The 24,151-nt window shown below is 45.8% G+C and overlaps 1 protein-coding gene across 6 annotated transcripts in view; it reads right to left on the reverse strand.

Annotated features, from left to right (window-relative positions):
- Positions 1-18,632, reverse strand: part of CGN (cingulin) — a 66,407-nt gene extending 47,775 nt beyond the window's left edge. For all 6 annotated transcript variants that reach the window (XM_073322423.2, XM_073322426.2, XM_073322424.2 and 3 more), the window contains exon 1: positions 18,549-18,632. The gene's annotated coding sequence lies outside the window, so the exon portion shown is untranslated. The remainder of the gene's footprint in view (positions 1-18,548) is intronic.
- Positions 18,633-24,151: the final 5,519 nt, after the last annotated feature.

Here is a 24,151-nt window from a genome sequence, read left to right on the forward strand (position 1 = left end):
ACCTCTCGTCACTTATTGTACAAGTGGAGAAGCCAACACAGAGGGACAGATTCTTCCCCTCTGAGGTGTGAGCAGTTCCCAGTGAGATTGCCTGTAACTGTGCACATACATTGAAGAGGCAAACTTTGCTTCACGTAAGGTGACACAGCAAGTCGGGGACAGAACCCAGGAGTCCCTGCACTAACCACTACACCATGGTTCCCAGTCCACATCTGGACTGGAAGTGGAGGGTAGTATCCCTTTAAATGGTTTGAGAGCCCTCCAGTAGTGCTCACTGTGTGCTATATTTAAGAAGCTGCAGGAAGCCAGTCCGAGCAGGAGCATACGAGTAGCTAGGTCGGGCATATTTGTGTATATTCAGTAAGCACAATTAGTCATACCCATATGTGTTCTTCAGCTTCTAATAATACGTTCACAGCTATTTTAAAAGGACACACACTACAGGAGCCCAGCAGTCCCAATTCACAGCCTCCACAATCTAACGGTTAGGACTGGACTCTTTCCCGAAGGCTTTTTGTTTGTGTGGGTGTGGGTGAAGACTTGCAGAAATCTTTCTGCCAATTACAGTACCAGTCTCAGTGTTTGGTTCATCCTCTTTGCGGAAATTCAGAATTAAGGTTTACAACTCACTCTTAAATTGGTCCATATCATGCCGGGGGGGAAGAGACAGGAAATAATCTCCAGTCTATATGCTCATAAATGTGATAACTCCATAGTTACACCTGTTTCACACAGAGTGCTAAATCTAGCCTGAGGTCTTCAGCATGACACGTACCAGACATTGACCATCACTAGACCACTCGCCCTCTGCAACATACAGAGAGTGTCAAGATACCGGGTCCCCCTACACTCCGTGTCCTGAGCTTGTGATCCACACAGACTGTAGGAGCATTGAAATAACGAGATTGATTTTATCCAGGGGAGTTTATCCCTAGCATCTGTAAATATACCCAGATCACAAGCAGATAGCAAATACCCTTAATCAATCCTATTATTTTCATATTTCCAGGCTAGACGATGCAGAGCATCAACAAGATGCAGCAGTATCTTACCAGTTGGTCTTAGATCTTCCTCTCTGAATGCATGGGAGGAAAGACCCTGTAAAGCAGAGGGATACTAAACACCTAGTGAGAGACACCTCTGTGATGGGATGGTGCAGGGGGACAGACCATATCAAGGATTCAGAACAGCTGTTTCAAGACTCTCCAGCCACCTAGTGACTAGAAGAAGGAACAAGATCTGGCAAAAGCAACTGATATAAGAGAGGAGCAACAGGAGCCTGGCTGATCACAGCAAGTAGGAAGCGGTGGGTGGCTTTTGTAACAGGAAAAGAACAGATGCTGCAGCACATCAAGGCAGAATGGACACAGTGCAGTCAGGTCGGAGATAGCCCTGCTTGTAGGTGCCAATCCTAGCCTCAAGATTCAGCCAGATGGAGCATGATGTGCCACTGCACGAAGGAAAGAGCAACCGGTACGGGAGGCATCAGCTGTGCTGACCTATAACAGCCTCTATAAAAAGTACACATGGTAAGTCTGACAGAGGCAGGGGGAGAAGAGAGAATGAATAACGTAAGAGACACTACCCAGGAAGCAGAAAGGCAATAAAGTTGGAGGATACCAGATTCCAGGAACTAGTGCCTGGGGGAAAGCAGAGGTAACATCACTATTACAGTGTGCAAAAAAACCACTAATCAAGCAAAACACATGGCTGGAATGTTAACACTGCCTCTAGCTCACAAACCCAGATCTCCCTAGCTTGCACCTTGTAACTCCCGTATGTTTCTTGCGTACAACCACGTTTAGTCAGAGGCAGGGACTAGAGACTTACATAGGTTGTAAGCTTTTGGGGGCAGGGGCTTTCTTTATACAGCGCCTAGCACAGTGGAGTCCTGATCCATGATGGGGGCTCTTAGGTGCCACCTGAATAGAGTTAGTATAAGAGTATGCTGCATCTGAATCACACCCTGTCCTACGTGGAGGTGGGTGAGTCATGGTAAATGTTTAATCTGTCAGGAATTCTTACAGTCCAGCTCAGCTGATAAAGGGGCTCGAGAAACAGCATATCTGGACTCCGCTCCCACCCGAAAAAGGGGAAGAGCAGTCCTGAGAGAAACCCAGCCCAAACGCTGTCCCAAAGGAGGGATTTTAGTGTTTACAAGATAGTACACATCAGAACGGAGGGGGGAGGAGTAGAGTGTTGTACGCAGTTACATTAAACTGAGCACTGTGCTCACCCAGCTATGGCCAAGCTAGAGCTTTATGACACAATTGCATCTTAACTCTACCCTGCAATAGCCTCTCCAGTGCTTGCTGGGTTAGCACCAGTGTTGAGTAATTCTGCAAGGAGGCTAGAACTTGGGACTCCAATTTCTCAGGGTACATCTCTGCAGCAGCTGGGAGGGGCTATTCCCAGCTCGGGCAGACATACACGCACAAGCTCTGCTTGGTTTAGCACACTATGGCGGCAGCAGCATGGGTGGTGGCTCTGACTAGCTGCCAGAGTGCTGTCCCGCCCGCCCGGCCCCCTGGGTATGTATTCAGGCGGCTAGCCCGAGCCAGTGGCCCGAGCCAGTGGCCACACAGCTATGTCTAGTGAGAAGAGCTAGCACATGTACACCCACCTGAGCTGGGGAATCACACCTGTCAGCTGCTGTATAGACATACTTCCAGCTGGAAGCCCTTGAAGGACTAAAGCCTAAACTGGATTTCATGCAAGCCATTTCAGTGTTATACTGCAGGGATTAATTTGGCCCATAGAGTTAAGATAAGGAAGTAAAGACAACACTGGAAGGGCAACTGGAGGCTGCTAATGGGTCTTCACACACACACACACACACCCCCAACCTGGAGCTGTTGAATCACTGTTTTACTGATGGAAAGAGGCCAACTTCTGCTCATGGAGATAGCAACACAATAGTACCTTTGGTAACAGGTTAACCCAAAAGGGTATTTTGCAACTGGCAGAAAGAGAATGGAAAACATTTAAAAAAAAAGGGGGGGGGGGGACTACATAAATCCTCTTAATTCAAAAAGGAAATCTAGAGGCTGAACTTCTGCAAGATGTGGGAAAATGCATCTAGATGATCACACAGCTCAGTGTTTGTAATTTAGACCTTACGGCTATTGAAGAAACAGCTGTCTCTCACACAGTTAGGGCCCTACCAAATCACGGATTGTGAAATCTGGTCTCCTCTGTGAAAGCTGGCTATTGTAGAGGGCTTGTGGTACTGCTGCCCTTACTTCTGCACTGCCTTCAGAGCTGGGTGGCCAGAGAGCGGGGTCTGCTGGCCAGGCACCCAGCCCAAAAGGCAGAGCCACCGCCAGCAGTCACACAGAAGGAAGGGTGGCATGGTATGATATTGCCACCCTTACTTCTCTGCTGCTGCTGGCCTAGCCTATTCCTATTATTCCTAGCCAGCAGCTGCCACTCTCTGGCCACCCAGCTCTGAAGGCAGCACAGAAGTAACGGTGGCTATACTGTGATTGAAACCCCCCCCTCCAGAATAGGCTTGCAACACCCCACCCTCTCTACACCCTGTGGCCCTCTTTTGAATCAGGACCCCCCATGATTACACCACCAAGAAATTTAAGATTTAAATATCTAAAACTCTGAAATTCAAGTTTTTGAAAATGCTAGGACTGTGAAATTTACCAAAACAGACCATGAATTTGTCAGGGCCCTACATATGGGAAGTGTTGTTTAAGATAAGTCTCAAGTCTTGGAATAGTCTAAGGAATTGGCCAGATAGATCACACCCAGAGTGACATCACTGAGATATACCCCTCCTATTTTAACTAGCACAATGGAAAGAAATGGTTACTATTTCCTCCTGTTACCTTCCACAAAGTTTTAAGCCACTTCCAGTGTGGGCCCACAAGAATTGCAATCCATCTGAAATTTGCTGTCACATGTTTAGATACAGTTGTCTACACATATCACATGAGACCTGGCCCTATTCTACACAGCCTTTTCCCAGCATATACCTGCACAGACAGAGCGTGGTGTCAGAAAAGTAGCCACCCTTCATTCCAAAGGTATGAGTGATCTTAGGGCCACACAAAAAAACTCATGCTCAAATAAATTGGTTAGTCTCTAAGGTGCCACAAGTACTCCTTTTCTTTTTACAAAAAAACTGCATCACATACCACATTTAAAATGTGCAAGGTGGAAAACACTGTAGAATCGGTGACTAGAACTTGTGGCCATTCCTTGAAGTGTGTGCTAGCCAAGAGGTCAGAACCATGAGAGAGTTTAACAAAAAAAAACCCCAAAAAAGTACTCGAAATGAGTCAGCACCATGCAGCATTCCAACGTCACACAGGATTTGCCTGCAGGTGCTGCAGACAGAATGGAATCTCAGGTATACAACCCACTTCGCAGCCATTGCACAACTTTCGGCAGTGAAAGGTAAATAATGATTAGCAAGACACGTACTCCACAGGAAGACAAATATGTCCGTTTTCCTTCTTGACAATAGAGAAGGTTTTCCTTATTAACCAATGCTTATTAAATGTATCGTTTTAGAGGCACTCTCTCTTCTCTTTGTTAAGAAAGAAACTATAGCCTGTTTGGGAGAAACTAGGGCTACAGTGCCTTGTTATTTCACATTCAATGGCTATAGAGGGGACAAGAGAAATTCTACGTAGCAGTTTCCCCCTGCTGCACCCCCTAGTTGTCACAAGATTAGAAGACGCATTGCATTGGCAGGCCTGGAAGTCAGGATTCTTGGGTTCTATCCCCATCAACTTGCTGGGTGGCCTTGGGCAAGTCTCTTCCTCTCTTAATGACAGGTTTCAGAGTAGCAGCCATGTTAGTCTGTATCCGGAAAAAGAAAAGGAGGACTTGTGGCACCTTAGAGACTAACAGATTTATCTGAGCATAAGCTTTTGTGAGCGACAGCTCACTTTCCACTGTATGCATCCGATGAAGTGAGCTGTCGCTCACGAAAGCTTATGCTAAATAAATCTGTTAGTCTCTAAGGTGCCACAGGTACTCCTTTTCTCTTCCTCTCTGCATCTCAGGGTAGGTTTATTCGGCAATAAAACACCTGCGCCTGGCCCGTATCAGCTGACTTGGGCTGGCTGTAGGGTTATAAAATTGCAGTGTAGGCCTTGGGGCTTGGACTGAAACCCAAGTGTCAACACTGTCGTTATATAGCCCCACAGCCCAGGCCAGACCAGAGTCAGCTGATATGGGCCTGGCACAGGTGCTTCATTGCAGTGTAAACACACCCTCAGTTCACCCCCACCCCCAATCTGAGAATGAGGATAACACTAACATTATAAAAATGCATTTGAGATCTGCAGGTGAGACTAGATGCAAAGGAATCTCAAAACGTGCATACGCATCTAACAACGCAGCTCTTTCATCCCACAAGCAAGGAAGAAAAAAAAAAAAAAGAGTCCATAGTTAATGATCAACCACCAAGATAATGGAAAAGTTTCCCCTAACCTCTAGTTTCACTTCATATTCCCTACACACTGTCCCACAAGCCAACTAAACACATTTTAATGCTTCTGATTTATTAATTGACAGTAAAAGTATCTTTGATGCCACATTCATAGATATTTAGGTCAGAAGAGACCATTATGATCATCTAGTCTGACCTCCTGCACAACGCAGGCCACAGAATTTCACCCACCACTCCTGCGAAAAACCTATTACCTATGCCTGAGCTATTGAAGTCCTCAAATCGTGGTTTAAAGACTTCAAGGAGCAGAAAGAAAAGGAGTACTTGTGGCACCTTAGAGACCAACCAATTTATTTGAGCATAAGCTTTTGTGAGCTACAGCTCACTTCATCGGATGCATACTGTGGAAACTGCAGAAGACATTATATACACAGAGACCATGAAACAATACCTCCTCCCATCCCACTCTCCTGCTGGTAATAGCTTATCTAAAGTGATCACTCTCCTTACAATGTGTATGATAATCAAGGTGGGCCATTTCCAGCACAAATCCAGGTTTTCTCAACCCCCCCTTCCAAAAACCACACATACTAACTCACTCTCCTGCTGGTAATAGCTTATCCAAAGTGACCACTCTCCCTACAATAAGAAAAGGAATACCTTGTTTTTTCCTACCCTCCCCCCCCCCCCCCCCGACGTTCTGGTTAAACTTGGATTTGTGCTGGAAATGGCCCACCTTGATTATCATGCACATTGTAGGGAGATTTCGGAGTAACAGCCCTGTTAGTCTGTATTCGCAAAAAGAAAGAGTACTTGTGGCACCTTAGAGACCAACCAATTTATTTGAGCATAAGCTTTCGTGAGCTACAGCTACTTCTGCTCAAATAAATTTACAACCTATCCTAAAGGATGACCCAAACACTCTCACAAATCTTGGGAGACAGGCCAGTCCTTGCCTACAGACAGCCCCGCAACCTGAAGCAAATACTCACCAACAACCACATACCACACAACAGAACCACTAACCCAGAAACTTATCCTTGCAACAAAGCCCGTTGCCAACTGTGCCCACATATCTATTCAGGGGACACCATCACAGGGCCTAATAACATCAGCCACACTATCAGAGGCTCGTTCACCTGCACATCCACCAATGTGATATATGCCATCATGTGCCAGCAATGCCCCTCTGCCATGTACATTGGTCAAACTGGACAGTCTCTACGTAAAAGAATAAATGGACACAAATCAGATGTCAAGAATTATAACATTCATAAACCAGTCGGAGAACACTTCAATCTCTCTGGTCACGCAATCACAGACATGAAGGTCGCTATCTTAAAACAAAAAAACTTCAAATCCAGACTCAAGCGAGAAACTGCTGAATTGGAATTCATTTGCAAATTGGATACTATTAATTTAGGCTTAAATAGAGACTTGGAGTGGCTAAGTCATTATGCAAGGTAGCCTGTTTCCTCTTGTTTTTTCCTACCCCCCCCCCCCCAGATGTTCTGGTTTAACTTGGATTTTAACTTGAAGAGTGCTCAGTTTGGATGAGCTATTACCAGCAGGAGAGTGAGTTTGTGTGTGTATGGGGGTGGGGGGGATGTGAGAACCTGGATTTATGCAGGAAATAGCCCAGCTTGATTGTCATGCACATTGTGTAAAGAGTTGTCACTTTGGATGGGCTATCACCAGCAGGAGAGTGAATTTGTATGGGGGGGTGGAGGGTGAGAAAACCTGGATTTGTGCTGGAAATCACTTTAGATAAGCTATTACCAGCAGGACAGTGGGGTGGGAGGAGATATTGTTTCATATTCTCTGTGTATATATAAAGCCTGCTGCAGTTTCCACGATATGCATCTGAGGAAGTGAGCTGTAGCTCACGAAAGCTTATGCTCTAATAAATTGGTTAGTCTCTAAGGTGCCACAAGTCCTCCTTTTCTTTTTTCAAATAAATTGGTTAGTCTCTAAGGTGCCACAAGTACTCTTTCTTTTTGCGAATACAGACTAACAGGGCTGTTACTCCGAAATCTCCCTACAATGTGCATGATAATCAAGGTGGGCCATTTCCAGCACAAATCCAAGTTTAACCAGAACGTTGGGGGGGAGGGGTGGGGAGGGTAGGAAAAAACAAGGGAAAATAGGCTACCTTGCATAATGACTTAGCCACTCCAAGTCTCTATTTAAGCCTAAATTAATAGTATCCAATTTGCAAATGAATTCCAATTCAGCAGTTTCTCGCTGGAGTCAGGATTTGAAGTTTTTTTGGTTGTAAGATAGCGACCTTCACGTCTGTGATTCCGTGACCAGAGAGACTGAAGTGTTCTCCGACTGGTTTATGAATGTTATAATTCTTGACATCTGATTTGTGTCCATTTATTCTTTTACGTAGAGACTGTCCAGTTTGACCAATGTACATGGCAGAGGGGCATTGCTGGCATATGATGGCATATATCACATTGGTGGATGTGCAGGTGAACGAGCCTCTGATAGTGTGGCTGATGTGATTAGGCCCTGTGATGGTGTCCCCTGAATAGATATGTGGGCACAGTTGGCAACGGGCTTTGTTACAAGGATAGGTTCCTGGGTTAGTGGTTCTGTTGTGTGGTATTTGCTTCAGGTTGGGGGGCTGTCTGTAGGCAAGGACTGGCCTGTCTCGTAGATCCTTAATAATGCGTTGGAGGGGTTTTAGTTGGGGGCTGAAGGTGACGGCTAGTGGCGTTCTGTTATTTTCTTTGTTAGGCCTGTCCTGTAGTAGGTGACTTCTGGGAACTCTTCTGGCTCTGTCAATCTGTTTCTTCACTTCCGCAGGTGGGTATTGTAGTTGTAAGAATGCTTGATAGAGATCTTGTAGGTGTTTGTCTGAGGGGTTGGAGCAAATGCGGTTGTATCGCAGACTTTGGCTTATGCTCATATAAATTGGTTAGTCTCTAAGGTGCCACAAGTACTCCTTTTCTTTTTGCGAATACAGACTAACACGGCTGTTACTCTGAAACCTTTCAAGGAGCAGAGAATCCTCCAGCAAGTGACCCATGCCCCATGCTACAGAGGAAGGCTAAAAACCTCCAGGGCCTCTGCCAAACTGGCCTGTAGGAAAATTCCTTCCTGACCCCAAAGATTTCAATCAGCTGAACCCTGAGCATATGGGCAAGATTCACCAGCCAGACACCCAGGACCAATTCCTACCTTTCCAGCGAATGCAGGAGGAGATGTCTAAGCAGCTATGCAACATTTTTCGCCGTCCAGAAAACATGCTTCTACAGCTGCAGTCCCCCTCCTATACAGGAGGCAAGCTACGATGATTTTGCTGCAAACTGTTTTATTTATGCCTACGCATAACTTATTAAGCAGGTGGAAAAAAGCCTCCGTTATTATGTTAAAGAAAAAAAAATGGTTAAGAAGCTTATTGAAATGCTAACCCTTACAAGAGGGGGCAGGGACATAAAAACTCTACCAGAGGAAGCCATAATAGATACATTCTTTACACCGAAAAAGTTTCCAATGAAGCATCGGCCATAGGTATGCTGGTATTTTGGAGTGACTTTTGAAAAGGCTTATGTGACTGTGGCCTGGTATACATGGCGGCGGGGCGGAAGGAAGGGAATCGATCTAAGTTTTGCAACTTCAGCTACGTGAATAACGTAGCCGAAGTCAACGTACTTAGATCTACTCACCGCAGTGTCCTCACTGGGGTGAGTCGACTGCTGCCACTCCCCCATCGATTCCGCCTGCGCCTCTCGCAGCGCTGGAGTACAGGAGTCGATGGGAGAGCGCTCAGGAGTCGATTTATCACGTCTAGACTAGATGCGATAAATTGACCCCAGCTGAATCGATTGCTGCCCGCCAATCCAGCGGGTAGTATAGACATACCCTTTGAGAAGTCAATGGGACGTGTGCTGTTTCATTTAGGGCTTGTCTACACAGGGAAGTTTTACCAGTAGAATCCACCATGTGAACACACTTATTCCAGAAGAGTGGCTTTCCCACCACCAGTTTAGGTTCAAATCCCTTCCCAAATGACATAAACTGAAAGGATACCCTCTTATTCCAGAATAAGAGTTATACCAGTATAATTTATTAAGCAATCCTTAATAGGAATTGGAAAAGTCCCTCCCCCCACAAAAGAAAATAGTGACTAAGACACTGGCAAATTACAAATCAATTGTAAAAAGGAGGTGCTAAGAAGCTACCACCATTTTAGATTATGGGTTAAATTTTCAAAAGGACCCAGGTGATTAGGAGCCCACGGGTATGTCTACATTACAGCTGTTACAGTGGCAGCTATGCCACCGTAGCGTAGACACTTGCTACACCATTGGAAGGTGTTTTTCCTGTCAGCTCAGTTAATCCTCCTCTCTGAAAGGCGCAAGCTAGGTCAATGGAAGAATTCTTCTGTTGACCTTGATGCGTCTACACCAGTTGTTAGGTTGATCTTACTACAGCGCTCAGGTCACAAAATTTTTCACAGCCCTGAGTGATGTAACTAGGTCGATCTAACTTTTAAGTATAGACCAGGCCTAAGCCCCACTGACTTTCAGTGACACTTCAGAGCCCCAAGACCTACCTACCATTTTGAAAGGGGGTAGATTTGCTACAGAATTAAGTGACCGTGCTACTGCAGTGTAGACGTATCCTGAAGTCACTTTTAAAAATGGGACTCTGGTTCTTTGGAAAATTTTACCCTACGACAGGGTAGGCTGGGAGATTTTTTTTTTTTACTTTATTTAAATTATAAGTTTTTTATTTTTAAAAATAAACCTGTTTAAAATGAAAACTGAATTTAATACAAAATATATTATGGTCTAATCTTGTTATAATCTCTTAAAATATTTAAGTTAAAAAGATAAATATGGTGTTTTGTCTCTTTAAATTACCGTTACCATCCTAACGCAGCTTGACCCACATCACGAGCAAAAGTTAATTTAGTAAATATATCATTCACTATTTTCTAACACATTAACACGTACAAGAATCTGAAAATATTAAGCTATATTATTGCTTATATAAATGTATCTATTTATAGTATACTCTCCTAGAGAGCAAAAATTGTACCAAATCTAGTGCAAAGATACTATTTAGTAGTAAATCAACATTATTTTAATGGTTATATCAACCAATATTCTTTAGAAAATAACTGAAGTACAAATAGAAAAGCTGATTAAAATTTATGAGTTAAATCAAGGTTTTCCTTGAAATCAATCCACACTGCCTTATACTAGCTGGATTTTAAGAAGCCAAATTTAGTAGTCCCCGTTTGTTCTTTTGACCCATTTTCTGCATTTCATTCAACCTGGATAGTGAAGATTGATCCCAAAATATGGAAATAGATTGGTCACTTGCCTGATGCTGGAATATCTGAATTGCAAGACAGAGAAAATGCAGGGTTTTTTAAACCCAAACATGATTTCCTTATTGATTTAGAACCTGATCCTACAGAGACTTGTGCATAAAGATAACCACATACATGAGAGCAGTCCTGGTTTGGGCCCCTGTTCAGCAAAAGCTTTGAAGTTGGTAGGATTGTCTTTAAAATGTCTTTAAAAGCTTTGCTCAAACAGGGCCTGGAGCCATAAGTAGTTAATACTCCAAATAGTCGCTCTTCAGATACTTCCTGCCTAGGTATGCACAGTTAGAAAGACTAATTCCAACATCCTAGATACGTGTGAGATGCCAGATTTAAGAAATAAATATTTAACTTAATAGTAAAATAAAACAAACTGTTACATGAATTGCATCATGTCAAAATTCCCACAGATTTCTGTTCCTGTTAATCTTCCATTTGTCAATTTCAAAACAAATCGTGCTTTTGAAAACAGTTATTCAGATTCACACAGACCCACCAGTAAATATTTAATGGCGGACATAAATACTGGAGTAAAGAACTGCTCCTCAGAACATGTAATGAATCTGCACCTGGCTGTTTTTCCAGTACAGTGCCAAGGTATTTTAGAATACTAATGTGCATGTCGCTGGTTTGGTGTTCGGGGATTTGGCCTTTCTGAAAGTTAACCCCTTCGTTTAAAACAAATGCAAAAGAGTGAGGGAAAGTAGTCAGACCTAGAATAATCTTTAAAATTATATTAGGAAATTCAATCCCCTCCTCCCCCCCAAAAAATGATGTTCCATAATACACTTCTTTTTATTATTTCAAGCACTTTTGTTTGGAGTTAGAAAGTCGCCTGAAGAGCCTGCAACCCAAAACGAACATGACAGCATTTGTGCTAATGCAAAAAGAAAAGGAGTACTTGTGGCACCTTAGAGACTAACCAATTTATTTGAGCATAAGCTTTCGTGAGCTACAGCTCACTTCGTCGGATGCATACTGTGGAAAGTATAGAAGATCTTTTTATACACACAAAGCATGAAAAAATGGTGTTTACCACTACAAAAGGTTTTCTCTCCCCCCCACCCCACTCTCCTGCTGGTAATAGCTTATCTAAAGTGATCACTCTCCTTACAATGTGTATGATAATCAAGTTGGGCCATTTCCAGCATAAGATAAGCTATTACCAGCAGGAGAGTGGGGTGGGGGGAGAGAAAACCTTTTGTAGTGGTAAACACCCATTTTTTCATGCTTTGAGTGTATAAAAAGATCTTCTATACTTTCCACAGTATGCATCCGACGAAGTGAGCTGTAGCTCACGAAAGCTTATGCTCAAATAAATTGGTTCGTCTCTAAGGTGTCACAAGTACTCCTTTTCTTTTTTGCGAATACAGACTAACACGGCTGTTACTCTGAAACCTGTGCTAATGCAGTGGTTTTCAACCTGTAGTCCACAGACTACACCTCCTTTGAAAATGTTTAGGGGTCCACAAACGAAAAAAAGGTTAAAAACCATTGTGTTAGTGCATGAGTATCAGAGACTGAAACTAACACCTGTCCTGGATCATTACTGTTCAGACTAAAACATGATGAAAAGCAAAACCAAATCAGCTGTTTTTCTCATAACGCTTTATTCTTCCAGTTAGTAGTCTAAGGACTTTTAAAAAATCACACATGGTATGTGTGGGGGATTTTTCCATTTTTTAAAAAACATGTAGGAATATCTAAGAAAGACAGATAGTTCATAAATCTGAAAATTGTACCCATGATCTAAGAGCCCCATTGACTTTCAGCAACATTCGGGGCCCAAGTCACTTAAGTGGTTCTGAAAATTTCAACCTATACCAGCAACATGACACATACCTTGACAGCATTTTGAATGTTTTACTTGTATATTGTTTGCCTGTTTGCATATTGAGGGTCACGGTGAGCAGCACTGTAATCCATGAAAAGCCCTACAGATGTCAATGGGCTACTCAACCCACGAGAATGGCCTTACTGGGTCAGACCAATGGGTCCTTCTAGCCCAGCATCCTCTCTTCCAACAGTGGCCAATGCCACGTGCTTCAGAGGAAATGGACAGAACAGAGCAATTATAAAGTGATCCATCCCTTGGCGCCCTGGTCCCAGCATCTGGCCATCAGAGGCTTAGGGATACCAAGAGCATGGGGTTGCATCCCTGACCAACTTGGCTAATAGCCATCGATGGACCCATCCTCAATTAATTTAGCTAATGCTTTTTTAAACCCATTTATACTTTTGGCCTTCACAACGCCCCCTGGCAACAAGTTCCACAGGTTAACCATGTGCTGGGTGAAGAAATACTTCCTTTTGTTTGTTATGCAGCCTATTAATTTCATTGTGTGACCCCCGGTTCTTGAGTTATGTAAAGGGATAACTAACACTTCCTTATTCACTTTCTCCACATTATTCATGATTTTAATAAACCTGTATTATATCTTTCCCCAATTCTAATATATCTTTTTTGAGATGGGGAGACCAGAACCACACACAATATTCAAGGTGTGGGCATACCATGGCATTATGATGATATTTTCTGTCTTATTATCCATCCCTTTCCTAATGGTTCCTAACATTCTGTTAGCCTTTTTGACTGCTGTCACACATTGAACAGATGTTTTCAGAGAACTATCCACAATGACTCCCAAGATCTTTCTTGAGTGGCAACAGCTAATGTATAGCTGAGATTATGTTTTCCAGTGTGCATTACTTTGCAATTATCAAGCAAACATTTCAGCACCAGGTCATTGGATTATAAGCCCTTTGGCACAATGACTCAGAATCCTATTCTCCAATGCCCTACACTTTTTAATCAGTCACACCACAGCAAAATACACATATAAATACTACCCTTTATAGCATTTGTAATTCACTTGGCAATGTGCAGGGCAGTAGAGAATTAATTTCTCTCTCTTCTTATGTTTGTACAGCTCCTAGCACCCAAGATGTGCTACCACAATAGGAAGCAACTACACTGCAGTATATTAAGATTAAGGGGAAAGTAACCAATACACAGACCAGTTAGTTTTTTCAATCGATCAATCAAGGCCTTGAGGCCCAAGAGAGATCCTGCAAGTAACTCTTAGCCCCATAATTATCATGTGTTCTCCTAAGTGACAAAGAATTGTCAACAGGAATAGCCACACGAACAGCACTTTACTCTGCTAGAACTCTTTAAACAGAAACAGAGCCTATTCAAAACCAGACCAACTGGTTGGAGGGGAGGGGGTGAAATGAAGAAAAAGAAATCTCCACAACCAACCTGTTAATGTATTCTAAAACGAAGGTTGCTAAATTAGCCTAAAGATAAAGAGTTATTATTGAACACAGATGCCGAGGGCCAATTTAAAAGCATTATGTAAAAAGGGAAGAAGCGAAGGGAGATGCCCGCTTTGAAATAAGAAAAGGAGTACTTGTGGCACCTTAGAGACTAACCAATTTATTTGAGCATAAGCTTTCGTGAGCTACAGCTCACTTCATCGGATGCATACCGTGGAAACTGCAGCAGACTTTATATATACACAGAGAATATGAAACAATATCTCCTCCCACCCCACTGTCCTGCTGGTAATAGCTTATCTAAAGTGATCATCAGGTGGGCCATTTCCAGCACAAATCCAGGTTTTCTCACCCTCCACCCCCCCCCCACAAATTTGAAATAGCTGCCCAAGCATGAAGCACAGTCTAACCAACTTTCAACACTGCACATTACTCCGGATCAGTCGGTTTGATGTCTGACTTCAGTAGCCAAACAAGAATGACAACAACCAGCAGCACATTCTCCTTCCTTGGAGCTGGAGGCAGGAGTGGAAGGGATATCTGAACTGTGGAAACAAACCCGGCAAGTGACTAGGGAATGAAGGACACAGCAGGATTCTATCTCTGGGGCAGCGGGGGAAGAAAACCAAGTGCACTGTCCACAGAGAGAATGGACTGAATTAAAATAAAAAAAATACACCATTGGCTTGGGTAAGAGTTAAAGGCACTTAGCATCTTGCAGGATTGGATCCCAGTCCTCTCTCTTTCTGTCTCTCTGCCTCCCGGGTCAGGAAATAATATTGTGGTATTGGATTATGACAATTCCTAGCTCTTATATAGCTCTTGTTGTCAGTAGATCTCAAAAGTGCTTTACAAAGGAGATCAGCAACATTATCTCCACTTTACGGAAAGGAGTATCGAGGCACAGGGACAGGAAGTGACTTGCCCAAGGTCACCCAGCAAACCAGTGGCAGAGCCAAGAATTGAAACGCCGTCTCCTGAGTGACAGTGCAATGAACTACCCACTAAGCCACACTGCCTTCCATGATGCATCACATAATCCCACTCTCAGCCTCTAGATACCAGCAAATGTGATAGGAGACTAGGGAGTAGTTTTTCTTTTAAAGAGAAACACATTTTAAATATGTTAGTATTATTGTTTTATGATGGTAAACCTTCAAAGTCCCAACAGAGATCAGAACCCCCCTGTGCTAAGTGTGATGTAGCTCTATAATTAGAGACACTCCCCTCCCCCAAGGAGTTCACAATCAAGACAGAGGAAGGGTTATTATCCCTAGGAGGTCCTATGCACAAGACTAAGCAACTTGCCCAGCATCACATAGGAAGTCAGTGGCACAGCATGAACTAAACCCAAATGTCTCGAGTCCTACCCACTACCTTCATCACTAAGCCATCCATCCCCTCTCCTCTTAGAGGTGAAAAATTCCCCAACAACTCACGCCATCAACTGGGGTTTGTGGCAGTAATAAAACCCTTGACAGGAGCACTGTTTTATTACATAAGCAAGAGCCCTATATTCCTAATTATTGTGTATAAACAAACAGATCCCATGCTGAAGGGTGCAGTCTAATTAGACAGAACAGGACTACATGATGGAATATGTCATCCTTCAGCACAGTTTCTTAACTGAAGGTCCTTGACAGAAATGGAACACAATAAATTAAAAGATTACAAGATTTTAAGCCCGAGCAATCTGTAAATCATGGTTTGGAAACACACACTTGGGAGCAGACAGCCATTCCACAGAAACAATCATTCTGCAAAGACACCTATCTCTTTTGGTTTGTGAATGGATTGTATTTTTAAAGTGCCCTGTCAGGACATCTTTTTACACAGCTACAAAATAAATGCCACAAGATGTAGTATGAGAACAATACAGGCATGGCACTGATAGCTGAACCTAATGTATTAACACAATGGGAAGGAATTGTCTTTTAAAAAGCCTCAAGCCTATAAAGATTAAAAGAATTCCAGCATAGTATTCACGTTGTAATCAGCTGCTGAGTGTAAATAAATAAATAAATAATCTAGGGCTCAGATTTTTCTTCTGATTGAAGAAAAAAAAACAAAAAACAAACTTACTGGTAAAAATACCATCCTTCAGAATGAATGTTAAAGAAGGGCAGGGTAGAGCAGTGTAAGAAACTGCACATTAAATTTTAAAGATGCTGCATTACACAAATTCTGCAACCAGAGGTGAAACCCAAATTATAGCGCTTTAAGATAGTAAGGCAAACTGAATCAAAATTCACAAAATTTGCTGGGTCCAAGACACTTTTTCAAATCAAGGCTTCCCCTGAAGACATTTATCCCCTCCTTCCCTGCAATTTGAGACCTCACCAGGAGTCTTCGCATAAAACAAGACAATGACTCATGTCAAGTTAGGATTATCTCAGCACTTAGTACAGTCAAGAGTTTGGTTTTGGTTTTGGGGGGGTGGGGGGGGAAGAAAAGATAAGCAGAAAGATTAAACTGGACAACTCCAACCATTCACTTGTCATGCAGTTACACACAGCTTCTATGTTTAGGCCAGTGGCACTTAGCTCTTAGAGGGAAACTCACTTTGTGAGAACTGAGCTACTAAACACTTAAACATTTACAATACAATTACTAGTGCAAAAAGTTCATTGCCAACTCCTAATTAATTACAATCACCCTCCATTAGAGCAGCTAAAACAGAAGTTCTCATTTGCTTTACATGGCAACTGCCATAAATACAGAATTCTTCTGTCCAGTGAGGTATAACAGGCTGAGACATTAAGGGTTTGTTTACACAACAGTTTTCACAAAGCCTAATCTTGTTCCTTCATCTTCAGTGAAAAGTTTGTTTGGATGTGAAGTATTTCCATCACACACACCATAAGAGACTGGTGAGGGGCGCTCAGAAATAGCAGCATTGTTCTGAATGCATGGGAACCAGAGAGTGAAACTGAGTAATGAGTTTCAATGTTTGCTGGAGTTTCGATCAGCTTGGGGAGGGGAGAGGAGGGATGCAGCCTGAACACTAGCAAACTGCACGTGCAATTTTAAGGACCCTTTGGATTTTAATCATTTCAGGTATTGTCAGCGACACAGGGAAAGGATTCTTGTGCGTTCTTACTGTGTCCCTCTACAGAGGGAACGCAACAGTGTCCAGGTCAGCGTCACAAGAGATTATATTCAATTCAGCATGAGAAGATACACACAGGTCTACAAGTAGGGGGCCACAGACCATTTGCTCACCACCCCTTGGAGAACGGTACTACCCACAATTAAGTTGGGATTTTAACTCAGCTACTAGTAACTGGTTAGATTACATTTTTCTACTGGGCATGGGGCTATTTGTTTGCTTTAGGTCATGGTGATTTAATGCTGCTCATATCTTTCATCCTGACAAACCCGGAGTCCGAAGTCCCCGTTTAGCCACCGATCAGGGCCAAGCTGTGTGGAAGTAGCCGGGGCTTCAGCCAGAATCCCTGCCAACGGGCCTCACCAGCAGACAGACCCTCGTGCGGGCCCTCAAGTTCAGTCTCCATGTCTCATGCAGCCTCTCTGCTGAGGCTACTAACACAGCAGCCTGTTGTGGCCATCCAGGATGGCAACTTTGCTAAGTACCTGGCCGCTAGGAACTGGACGGAAAGCCCGTAACACAAGGGCCACTGAATGGCCATGGCTTCTAGTCACTTCCAGCCTGGGCTGGATTTGAGCAGGTGTCCTGGGGGTGAAGGGCTCCAGATACCTCCCACTCCCTCAAGCCAGTCAATTTCCCCCCCACCCCCAATCTCCAGCTGCTGTCACAAGCCTTGTAACACATCTGTGGTGTTATACACACACTCTCCAGCGGGACTTAATCTGGGTGGGAAAACCTCAGTGGATGATGATGCTTCTCGGGGAATAATGGGGAGAAGCTGGGGCTTGGGAAGGGTGAAGCGGGTGTCTCTTCCTAGGGAGAGTAACTAGAACAGGGACACAACAAGAGGGAGCCCTATATGAGGAGGGAGGACACACCAGGGGAGGGGGGGGGTGTCTTATGGGGCAGGGGAAGGTGCGTGTGTTGGGGGAGGGAGGTAAGCACATGCACATCACGGAGAATTAGGGGTTTCCCACCAAAGGATGAAGGGCTGTTCTAGGGGCACATGCTATAGGAGGGAGCTCCTAATAGGAGAAGTCACTATAGAGGGAGTATGGGTCCCCAGGGGAAGAGTCCTTATACAGGCAGCCACCACAGAGGGAGCTCCCTATAGGGGCAGTCATGATGGGGGCGGGTGCTATATGGGGAGAGCGGGTCCCGAAGAGAAGAGAATCCCTGTACAGGGAAGCCCTGTGGGACACGGGGTCACTATAGGGAACCAGCAGGTCCCCAGGAGGCAGGGAGGCCCCTTGGGCAGGCAAGCGCCTATAGGAGCAGCAGCTATAGGGGAAGGCAGCCCCCTCTAGGGGCAGGGCGGGTCCCAGGGGGCAGAGCCCCTATAGAAACCGTAGCTGCGGAGGAAGGCAACGCCCCACAGGGGCAGGGGGCCCCGCACTCACCGTGCCCAGGCCGCTCCCCGCCGCGAGCGCTCCTCACCTCCGCGCCCCACCGCAACCTGTTACCTTCGCCCAGGCCCCGCCCCCGGCCCCTGCCATTGGCCCGGGCTCCGGCCAGACCCGCCCCCCTCCCCTCCGCGGTGAGACAGCCACGCCCCTACTGCGCGCCACCCCGCCCCCGTTGGCCCGCGGCCAGCTCGGGGGGGCCCGGGGGGCAGGAGAGGTCATGTGACTCCCCCAAGGAGAGAGGGGGCGCGCCGCCATCTTGGCGAGGGTGAGGTTCGAAGGACGCGTTCGCAACAAGCCCCGCCCCGCGCAGCCCCCCCCCCCCCGCCTCACGAGGCTCCTCCCGAGCTAGCGCCCCTCTGGCTTGAGCAGCCTCCCCCCCGACCTGGGTAGCCCCCCTCAGTGTCCCCCCCCACCCTGATCAGCCTCCCCACCCATTGCACGTCCCCCAGTGCCCCCCTCAAGCCTGGGCAACCCCCCCCCCGCTCCCTCAGTGTCCCCCCCCACCCTGATCAGCCCCCCCAGGCCTGGGCAACCCCCCCCGCTCCCTCAGTGTCCCCCCCCCACCCTGATCAGCCCCCCCAGGCCTGGGCAACCCCCCCCCGCTCCCTCAGTGTCCCCCCCCCCACCCTGATCAGCCCCCCCAGGCCTGGGCAACCCCCTCCCCACTCCCTCAGTGTCGTCCCCCCAACCCTGATCAGCCTCCCCAGGCCTGGGCAACCCCCTCCCCACTCCCTCAGTGTCCCCCCCCACCCTGATCAGCCCCCCCAGGCCTGGGCAACCCCCCCCCGCTCCCTCAGTGTCCCCCCCCCACCCTGATCAGCCCCCCCAGGCCTGGGCAACCCCCTCCCCACTCCCTCAGTGTTGTCCCCCCAACCCTGATCAGCCTCCCCAGCCCCTGCACGTCCCCCACTGCCCCCCCAGGCGTGGGCAACCCACTCCCTCAGTGTCCCCCCACCCTGATCAGCCTCCCTACCCACTGCACATCCCCCAGTGCCCCCCTCAAGCCTGGGCAGCCCCCCCCAACCCTGATCAGCCTCCCCAGCACCTGCACGTCCCCCACTGCCCCCCCAGGCCTGGGCAACCCTCTCCCTCAGTGTCCCCCCACCCTGATCAGCCTCCCCACCATCTGCATGTCCCCCAGTGCCTCCCTCAGGCTTAAGCAGCTGCCCCTACCCCCTGTGTTCCCCCCTGGCCTGGGTAGCCCCCCTGCCTCTACACTCCCCCCAATATCCCCTGGCCTGGGCAGTTCCCCTTACTCTGTTCTTCCCCCAGTGCCCCCCTCAGGCTAGTGCTCCCTTCAGTTTGGGTGGCTTTCCCATCCCCCCTCTTCTCCCTCCCCACTGCCCCCCGGTTTGGGCAGCCCCCTCTTATGCTCCTGTTCTTACCCAATGCCCCTCCTAGCCTGGACAGCTCCCCCACCCCTCTCTACTCCTGAATGCCCCCTCCCAGTTCTAGGACTGGATCCACCCCCTAGAGCCCTCCACCAGATAGGCCTAGGCAGAGCAGCTCCCCACCCTGCCCCATGTCTTCCTCCACTTCAGATCTGTGCCTAGGCACTTCCCTGCATCCCTCTCTCTGATGTTCCCTATAGAGGCTTGGGCAATTTCCCCCTGTATCTCTTCTATTCCTGGAGATGGGAAGGTTCCTCCCATCTCCCTGAACCAGTCTCCCCAGTGTCCCCCAGACAGGCCTGGGGAAGAGCAGCTATCCTAATGCCCCCTCCTCAGTGTCCTTCCCCCCAACTCCACCCCCAACATTCCTAACACAGGCCCTGGGCATCCCTGCATCTATTCCCATGACTCTGCCTCTTGCCTCCTCTCACTTTCCCTTTCTGTCTCTCTTCTGCTGCCCGTCTCCCTCCACAGTTCGATGGGAGCAATTTGTGGGCTTCTTCATCTCCAGGGTAGTGAAGTAATGGTCTCAAATTGCAGTGGGGGAGGTTTAGGTTGGATATTAGGAAAAACTTTTTCACTAGGAGGGTGGTGAAATACTGGAATGTGTTACCTAGGGAGGTGGAGGAATCTCCTTCCTTTGACAGGTTTCAGAACAACAGCCATGTTAGTCCGTATCCACAAAAAGAACAGGAGTGCGGGCACCGAAAGGTCAGGCTTGACAAAGCCCTGGCTGGGATAGTTTAGTTGGGGATTGGTCCTGCTTTGAGCAGGAGGTTGGACTAGATGACCTCCTGAGGTCCCTTCCAACCCTGATATTCTAGGTTTCTAAGGTGCCCAAGGCACAGTTTAAAAAAAAGGCATACTAGTGGCACCTTAGAGACTAACCAATTTATTGGAGCATAAGCTTTCGTGAGCTACAGTTCACTTCAAGGCACTGTTGGTGCTGTGCAAAATATAATGCTCCTTTCTCACTGTGACATAAGGAAGCTGGACTAAGTCAATCTCTCTCCTCTGATTTCTTAGCTTGCTGTACTGCCTTTCAGCTCCATGAGCTTCATGACTTTATCTGCACAGTACCCCTGAAATGCAGATTCCCCCCATCCCAGGAAATGGGTATAGTGCTCCACATAACAATGAGGCAAGGGGAAGTTTTTATCGTGGGTCACTTCTGTACTCTTATAGCACTTCTTTCCTTCATTCCCTCCCCCTTGTTTCTTTTTTTTCTCTGCCAGGACTCATGGGGTATAAGTATGTCAGATATAAGTACTGAAGATCAGGGATAACTGGGTGAAATCTCCTGGCCCGTGTTATACAGGAGGTCAGATGAGATAGAATGGGCCTTTCTGGCCTTAGAATCTATTGGGGGGGGGGGTCTACATTACAAATTTATATCAGTGCAACTGCAGCACAGCTGGTGAAAATGCTTTGAACCAGTGGTTCTTAACCTTTACTGCAGCCTGCACCGCTTTGGTTCTCAAAATATGTTCTTGCACCTCTTATCAAAAATCGTTGAAGTAGGTCAGTTCTTTAAACCTAGATATATTTGTTTATATATTAACGATTACTGTAATATACAATGTTAATAAATACTAAATATATAATGTTAAATAAATACTATTAATAAATATGTTAATAAATAGGTTTGATGAAACAAAGTAGTTGTACTTACGTGCTGGGGCTTCATTTGTATTTTCGATGATTTACCTTCTAAAAAAAATCTGGCATGTCTCACACCCCCAGAAAGGGCATCTCGCACCCCCAGTTAAGAACCACTGCTTTAAACCAACAGGAGAGAGCGCTCCTGTTGGCTTAATAACCCCACCTCCACGAGAGGCGGTTGCTAAGTTGGCGGGAGAAGCTGTCCCGCCAACATAGCGCTGTCTACACTGGGGGTTAAGGTCAGTATAACTACGTCGCTTAGGGGTGTGGGTTTTTCATACTCCTGCGCAACATAGTTATATGGAAGTATGTAGTATAGACCAAGCCTAATGAATCTAAGGCCACGCCTACGCTTACAACCTTACAGCGGCATAGACACACCTGTGCCGCTGTAAGAACACTCCTGTAGTCGCGTTACGTGGGTGGGAGAGAGCTCTCCCTTCGACATAGTTAAACCAGCTCGATGAGCTGTGCACACCTGCGCTTATGCTGGCAAAATTTATGTTGCTCAGGGGCGCGGGTTTTGTGCTAGTGTAGACATGGCCTAAGATAAATCCAACACCTTCTCACCACCACCGTGGTGACCCGAAGGGTTGCTTTTTAAGTTTGGGTTTGTACCTGCATGCAGTATTTTGAACTCTTGTGATTTTTATGACAAGTCGCACTGTATTTGGAGTGTTTCTTAAAGCCCCAGTTCCTGGCAACCTGCAATTAGGTGAGGCTCTCCACCCTTTTTTTTTTTTAATTAAACACACACATCAAAGGCTAATTTCTAACCCTCAAGATTACACGTAAAAGCTTGGAAACATGACCTGAGTGTGACTCTAAATGCTCCAAAAACAGAAGGTAACTTGTAAAAAAAAAAAACTATTTTAAAAAAATCTCCTGATTTTTAAGCAAATGTTGTGATTTTTGTTTTGTTTTTATAGCCTGATTCATGATTTGTAAAATTCTCCCACCAAAGGGCTGAGGCTCCCACCCCGCCCTATTTAAGGTAAGAAATAATGCCGTTGATCTCAAGATCTCAAAGTGCTTTGCACACATTCATTTACAGTATTGCTAATTCAGTAATGATAATCCCTAGCTTTTATATAGCGCTTTTGGTCAGTAGATCTCAAAGCGTTTTAGTCAGCGCTTATACAAAAGGTGAGTCATTTACCCTCACACTAAGTTAGAAGAAGGAAACAGGTGCAGAGAGATAAAATGACTTGCCCTAGGTCTTGCTGTGAGTCCACGGATAGAATCCAGGTTTCCTGACTTCAATTTTTCTAATCTGACTTCTAAACCAAATACTTTGTAGACTGGTAAATAATGTGCCTTTGCCACTTAAAACACACAAACTCTTTGTAAGCTGTCAGTCAAAAAATTATGTCAAGCAATAGTGCATATCCCCTGCGGGATCTCTAAGTTTCCTAATTATGCAAAAGGTGTGTCTATCAAAAGAGGGTAAAGTCAAGTATCACAGAGACAGGGGTTAGTCATGTTGCTGGAGGTGCTACTACCATGATGTGCATGTTGTAAGAACAATATAGAATAGATCAGTTCCTGATATAAAGGATTAAGAGTAGCTCTGTAACGTTCATCAGGAGGAAAAATTACCCCCGACAAGTCACAGTGATTGAAAACTTCAGCCTAATGCAAACTGAAACAAACCCTGAGGGTAGGGCTAGGAGTGCCCCCAGTTCCCAGATAAGATGCGTGCTCAGCACCCTCACAGCATCGGGCCTAAGAGTACTTTGCCTATCTTGTGAATTCCTTCTAAGTGAGGTTTCTTGAGTATTACTGATGGGGGAGTGAGGCTCAGAGAAGTGAAGTGACTTGCTTAAGATCAATCAGCCAGTTTGAGGCCCCCGTCCTCTCTAACTACAAGACCAAACTCCTCCTCTGAGTTGGAGATAAAAGCAGGAGTCTTCTGCTTAACTTCTAGCCTGCATAATGGATGTGGCACAAAGTTTACAAATTATAGAACGAGACTGTTATATAATGGACTTCTTTTATCCTTCTCAGACTGTGGGCACTGAGTCCACTATTGCATCAGCAGATCCTGCTAGACAGTTTGATTTAAAACAAAAAAAATCTAAATTGTGTTTACTAAGGCCGGGTATGTCTACACTTAAAACACTAACGTGGCACAGCTGCAGCTGTGCTTGTGTACCGCTTCAGTGTAGACCCTCAATACAGGGATGGGAGGGGTTTCCCCAAGCCCTGTAGTTAATCCACCTCCCTGAGAGGCAGTAGCTAAATCGATGGAAGAATTCTTCTGTCGGCCTAGCACTGTCTATACCAGGGGCTGTGTTCTACAAAAGCGTATAGCAATCAATTCACTCTCGGGAACAGGCTGCTAAAGCATTGTGTTGTACAATTTTGGGGCCCAAGATCCGAACATGGATGCAACAGGGAAGCAACTCCCAAGCAGACGTGTTACTGCCCCTCATTGTCAAAGTGGTTCCTCAAAGCCTCTCTGATGTTAATAGCAGCCCTCTTGGCACGTCTGACAACCCTAGCATCTGGCTGTTCAAACTGTGCAGCCAAGCACTCTGCCTC

The sequence above is a fragment of the Lepidochelys kempii genome, chromosome 24 (assembly GCF_965140285.1).
Source record: "Lepidochelys kempii isolate rLepKem1 chromosome 24, rLepKem1.hap1, whole genome shotgun sequence".
In the NCBI taxonomy this organism is placed as follows: Eukaryota; Metazoa; Chordata; order Testudines; family Cheloniidae; genus Lepidochelys; species Lepidochelys kempii.